The following is a 6,000-nucleotide window of genomic DNA, read 5'->3' as shown; positions in this document are numbered from 1 at the left end:
TTCCAAGGATCCAATTCAACTAAGCCAAATACCAAGACCATGACTAGGTAGAGTTGTTCCCAGGCCAGTCAGCCCAGGGCGATGGCCCTCCTCCGGCCGCACGGGGGCGCCAGGGCGCCACCGCGCGCGCCAAGGCCCTGGACCCACGTAGAGAACTGCCCGGTGTGGGCGGAGCAAAAAGGCGCCCAGGCCCGAGCAGGGGGCAGGAAGTGCGGGGGCGGGGCTTCTGGGAGGGAGTGTGCGCGTGCGCACGTGTCGGGTCGGAGGAGTCGTCGCTCTCGGCTCTGCTAGAGTACGTGCTCGTGGTGACGCCATCGCCCTGCTTCTCCGAGTTCTGCCGGGTAGCGGGGAGGGGCGGAGTGTGAGGGCCGGAGCGGGGAGCTGGGGGAGCGGAGCCGGGGGTGGGGGGGAGGAGGGATGAAGCGGCCCCCGGCGGGCGTGTGGGGCCGGGCCGGGGCGCAGACCGGGAGTGCGCGGCGGGGGCTGCCGGAAGCCCGGGTTCGCCTCCTCTCGGAGGACCGAGTCCAGCACCCAGCTGCCGCCCCCCCGCCTCGGGCGTCTGAGTCAGTCTCCTCCCTCTCGGAGAGAAAAGAAAAAGTCCTCCTGCCGCCCCTCAGCCAGGAGAAGATTCGCAGACTTGCCTACAGAATCGCTGTTTGTGCTGTTGCCACGTCACCCGGCGTGCGGTCCCCAGCACGGGTTTTTAAAGTGCATTTTGCCGAGAAGAACCTCCTGTGGAATTCAGGGGCTGACCCACCCCAGGGACTGGGAGCGAGGCGTAGGTTGCTGTGTGTCCTTCGCCGGGCGAAGGGGCTCCGTGTGTTGCTGGGGCCTTCCGAGTCTTTAAAAAGCCTCCCGACATGTGTGTACTCTGCTTGAATGATTGGTTTAAAGTACGCGTACTATTTTTGCCAATCTGACAGCTGTTTCCATAGAAACCGGAGAAGAACTAGTCATTTTCAGCAAGAGTTATTAGCACTGTCGTCCGGGCTTCAGCTGGGAGTGCCAGTGAGCGCTGTCCTCGCTCATTCTGAGATGGTACTTAAGGAATGGAGGCTCTGAAATGTTCTCAGAGGCTAACAGTCCAGATTGTTTAATTCTCCCACACCGTTCGTTTGTAATGCTGGGAGAGTGCCAGCTATGTTGGTTGACCTGCCACAGTTCTTAAAGAGGATGTGTCAGCCCTTACTCTTCTGCTCTCTGTACTCTAGCAATTTGAAAATGAATACATGGATTTCTTTCTCCATTATTTTTTTTTTTAAAAAGATTTATTTTATTTATTTGAAAGAGTTACAGAGAGAGTTAGAGACAGAGACAGAGAGAGGTCTTCCTTTCCATTGGTTCACTCCCTGAATGACCACAATGGCCATAGCTGAGCTGATCCAAAATCAGGAGCCATTAACTTCTTCCCAGTCTCCCATGCGGGTGCAGGGGCCCAAGGACTTGAGCCACCTTCTACTGCTTTCCCAGGCCATAGCAGAGAGTTGGATTAAAAAGGAGCACTTTTTTGAGCTGGCACCCATGTGGGATGCTGGCGCTGCAGGCTGGGACTTTAACCTACTGCTCCACAGCAGCAGCCTCATCTTTCTCCATTCTTTACACTTCCTTATGGGAAAACCAAGGACTACAAAGTACCAGGCATAGAGCATATTTCCATTCTAAATGACGCTTGATTGTCAATGATGTAGGTGATAACACTTTGAATTATTTATGTATGGTGTTGGGGACTTTTGCTTCTACCTTCATGTCAGTAAAATACTTAAAGTCACACATGTCATGAGAGGTGAGCGGGAGTTTGCTTGTTCTATGAGCAGAACTAAGCACAGTGAACAGATGTGCAAGGGCTCAGATGTGAACATTTCCTGAAGGGTGAAAGTAAGGAGGTCTGGAATTCAGGAGCTGAAGAAGGAGGGTTGGGGAAGGTGTGTGTGTGGGGGGAGGGCTGCATTTTGAAGGGCCTGGTCTAGCACTTTCATGGAAAACCAGTGGAAATTACAAAAGCAGTTACCTGGTTTTGGGCTTCCGTTAGATGGAAATACTGAATCCTGCATAATCGCCACCTTGCTACCCACAATCATCATTGTGAATAGTGGATGCCTCTCTGTTAAGATTTATTTACTTTTGTGTATTCTAGCATGTGGTATTATTATTTTACAAGTTAGTTGGGCAGAGGTTTCTGTTTTGTTCTTGGCACTATCTCTAGCACTCAAAATGGTGTCTGGTGTGTAGCAGGCACTTTATTATTATTTTTTTTAAAGATTTTTTTATTTTTTAATTTTTTATTTAATTCTACTTTTTTTGACAGGCAGAGTTAGACAGTGAGAGAGAGAGAGACAGAGAGAAAGGTTTTCCTTAAAGATTTATTTATTTATTTGAAAGGCAGAGAGAGACAGAAAGGTCTTCCATCTGCTAGTTTACTCCCAGGATGGCCGCAACGGCCAGAGATGAGTCAATCTGAAGCCAGGAGCCAGGAGCTTCTTCCAGGTCTCCCATGCGGGTGCAGGGGCCCAAAAACTTGGGCCATCTTCTACTGTTTTCCCAGGCCACAGCAGAGAGCTAGATCGGAAGTGGAGCAGCCAGGCTTTGAACCGGTGCCGACATGGGATACCAGCACTGCAGGCAGAGGCTTTACCGGCTGTGCCACAGCTCTGGCCCCAGCAAGCACTTTTTAAATGTGCACTGAATGCATAACAGAATTTCCAGGTAAGAAACTGAATAAGGTCTGTGAAGTTTGGTCAGAGCAGCTAAAGATAATTTAAGTTGGTTGCCAACATTTTAAAATATTTCATGTAAAGTCTGAATTTTTGTCTTTCCTTCAAAGTTTTGAAACGTTGGCAACATTAAGCTCGAATTCCATTAGCTTGTACCCCCCTTTAGATAGGCATGAATCTGCACTCACACTAGTGTGGCTTTGCGGATCCAGCTGCCTGCACCTTAAGTCTGCCGTATAATATGGGTGCCACTAGTCACATGCAGTGTGGCCATTTAACTTCATTTAGAAATCTATTCTTCAGAGGCACCAGCCACATTTCCAGTGCTCAGTAGCCACCCACATGTGTAGGGGCAACTGTGTTGGACAGCCCAGATAGAGAACATTCCATTTTGCAAAAAGTTCTGTTACACATGGCCGCTTTCCACAGTTGGGTTTGCCTCCCCTGCTCTGTAGCATTTATTGTTACTATTTTAAAATTTTTCGTGTCTCTTTGCCATGACATAGGTCTCCGTTTTTAGAAGATGTGTAACATCTTGCAGTGTAGGACTTTGTGTGAATTGTGGGGGTAGATTTGGTTGTCTGATTTCCATTTTGAGAGATTTCTTTACCTCTAGTTTCAGGGATAAGTGGAGGGTTAGGGGCTGGTGATGAAATAAGACAGAGATTAGAGGGTATATGATAGTCAACACCCTAGACCACAGACCCAGGAAGGGATGTGTTGAGATATTAAGGAGGTAGAACTGACAGGACTGTTTAATGTGGGCTGAGATTTTTTTGGATATTAAAGTCACTGCAAAGGCCAGTGTTGTGGTGTAGCAGGTTAAGCCACCACCTGTAATGCGGCCATCCCACATGAGCGCTGGTTCAGTTCCTGGCTGCTCCACTTTCAGTCCAGCTCCTTGCCAATGCACCTGGAAACGCAGCCAAAGATGGCCCTGGACTCAGGTACCCACATGTGAGACCCAGCAGAAGCTCCTGGCTCCTGGCTTTGGCCTGGCACAGTCCTGGCTGGTGCAGCCATTTGGGATGTGAACCAGCAGATGGAAGATCTCTCTTTGTCTCTCCCTTTCTCTCTCTCTAACTCTGCCTTTTAAATAAAATAAATAAAAATCTTTTTTAAAAAAATAGTCACTGTAGAGATAATTCCGTATTTTCTGGAACTGATTCAGTCTTGAAAATTGGGAGGGGCCAGTGCTGTGGTGTAGTAGTTAAAGCCGCTGCCTGCAGTGCTGGCATCCCATATGGGTGCCAGTTCAAATCCCAGCTGTTCCACATCTGATCCAGCTCTCTGCTATGGCCTGGGAAAGCAGTAGAAGATGGCTCAAGTCCTTGGGGCCCTGCACCCACGTGGGAGACCCAGAGGAAGCTTCTGGCTCCTGGCTTGGGATTAGTGCAGCTCTGGCCATTGTGGCCATCTGGAGAATGAATCAAGAGGATGGAAAACCTCTCACTCTGCCTGCCTCTGCCTCTCTGTAACTCTGACTTTCAAATAAATAAGTAAATCTTAAAAAAAAAAAAAATTGGGAAGTTTGAAAAGTACAGAAGGAACACATGTGTAGCCTTTATACCATGTAAACACCTTACAGAATATTTATTTTCTAGATATAGAGGTGCAATGAAGAGAGGGAATTGCTTTAGGGGTAAAGTAAAAAGCTCTGAAACTCATTTAAATGCAATCAATACAGTATTCTCTTGGGCGCCAGGAAGGTCTCATCCATACTCTCTCTCTTGTCCCTTTCCCTGACTTCATGGTCTGTTACTTATCTTCTTCCCTCACATCCGTTCCAGTGTCATTTCTTTAAGTCCATTTCTTTTGCAAAACTTTCTGTCTTCAGTTTGTTTTGCCATAGCACCAACTAAATACATGGTTGTACTTTTCTGTGTTGGAGGTGTTTCACCTAAAGCTTTTTCAGTGTCTTGTGTCTACTGCTAGCTCTGGGACTATGACAGAGACCATTAGGGACAAACATGACTCCGTAGCCCCATCCACTACGTTGAGGCTATAAGGATGCACTTAAAAAAGACATGATTGGCTGGCGCCCCAGCTCACTAGGCTAGTCCTCTGCCTGTGGCGCTGGCACCCCTGGTTCTAGTCCCAGTTGGGGCGCCGGATTCTGTCCCGGTTGCTCCTCTTCAGTCCAGCTCTCTGCTGAGGCCCGGGAAGGCAGTGGAGGATGGCCCAAGAGCTTGGGCCCTGTACCCACATGGGAGACCAGGAGGAAGCTCCTGGCTCCTGGCTTTGGATCGGCGCAGCGTGCCAGCTGTGGAGGCCATTTGGGGGGTGAACCAATGGAAGAAAGACCTTTCTCTCTGTCTCACTAACTCTGCCTCTCAAAAAAAAAAAAGACATGATTGGGCAAGTCTAAGATTTACTACTATTATTAGTCATTTGATTTGAAAAAAGAAAGGTTGTATTATGTTTGAAGTTTGATTTCTACTGGAAGACTGTCCATTTAAGCCTAAGTACATATTCCTGTTTGAAACAATACTTTTTTTTTTTTTGTCTTTCCGCGTCTGCCCAAATGTCAGCTTTTGTTGCCTTTTTGAGCCATTCCTCTACTCATGACTGTCCTTAAAGTTTATATGTTACATCACATTGTTTTTAAAAAATATTTATTTATTTGAAAGTCAGAGTTAGAGAGAAAGAGAGAGAGAGAGAGAGAGAGAGAGAGGGCTTCTATCCGCTTGTTCACGATTCACTCCCCAATTGGCCACATTAGCTGGAGCTACGCCAATCCGAAGCCAGGAGCTTCTTCCGGGTCTCCCACGTGGGTGCAGGGGCCCAAGGACTTGGGCCATCTGCTACTGCTTTCCCAGGCCATAGCAGAGAGCTGTATTGGAAATGGAGCAGCTGGGACCCAATCCGGCACCCGTATGGGTTGCTGGCACTGCAGGATGAGGCTTTACCTGCTACGCCACAGCACCGGCCTGGGTACATCACATTTAACAAGAAACAATTCTTGTATTTCTTTCTGGGGTTCATTTTTGTTTCCTCAGCTCAATTGTGGCCTCCATAAGGGTTAGGACTTTATTTATTTATTATTAAATTTTTCTTTATTCATCTTAATCTTACTAGAATTTTGGGGGAGGAGAGGTAGACAGGAAGAGAGGGAGGAGAGACAGAGATACACCAAGGGTTGGGAGGGGAGATATCTTCCATCCACTGATTTATTTCCCAAATGTCTGCAATAGCTGGGGCTGGGCCAGAGGGAAGGCAGGAGGCTGAAACTCATCTTGGGTCTCCCATGTGGGTGGCAGGGACCAAGTACTTGAGCTATTACCTGAGA

General features: G+C 48.1%; 1 protein-coding gene across 11 annotated transcripts in view; it reads left to right on the top strand.

Annotated features, from left to right (window-relative positions):
* Window positions 1–236: 236 nt before the first annotated feature.
* The window catches only part of OMA1 (OMA1 zinc metallopeptidase), a 79,818-nt gene continuing 74,054 nt past the window's right edge, over window positions 237–6,000 (top strand). For 5 of the 11 annotated variants that reach the window (XM_062191415.1, XM_062191417.1, XM_062191419.1 and 2 more), the window contains exons 1-2: window positions 250–292; window positions 2,543–2,703. The gene's annotated coding sequence lies outside the window, so the exon portion shown is untranslated. Of the gene's footprint in view, window positions 342–763; window positions 779–857; window positions 894–2,542; window positions 2,704–6,000 lie in introns of those variants that run through there. The other 6 variants (XM_062191416.1, XM_062191413.1, XM_062191418.1 and 3 more) reach the window with 6 other exon arrangements.

This window comes from Lepus europaeus, chromosome 5 (assembly GCF_033115175.1).
Source record: "Lepus europaeus isolate LE1 chromosome 5, mLepTim1.pri, whole genome shotgun sequence".
Taxonomy (NCBI): domain Eukaryota; kingdom Metazoa; phylum Chordata; class Mammalia; order Lagomorpha; family Leporidae; genus Lepus; species Lepus europaeus.
Note: the sequence above shows the minus strand (reverse complement) of the source record. Positions and strands in the feature narration are given on the sequence as shown.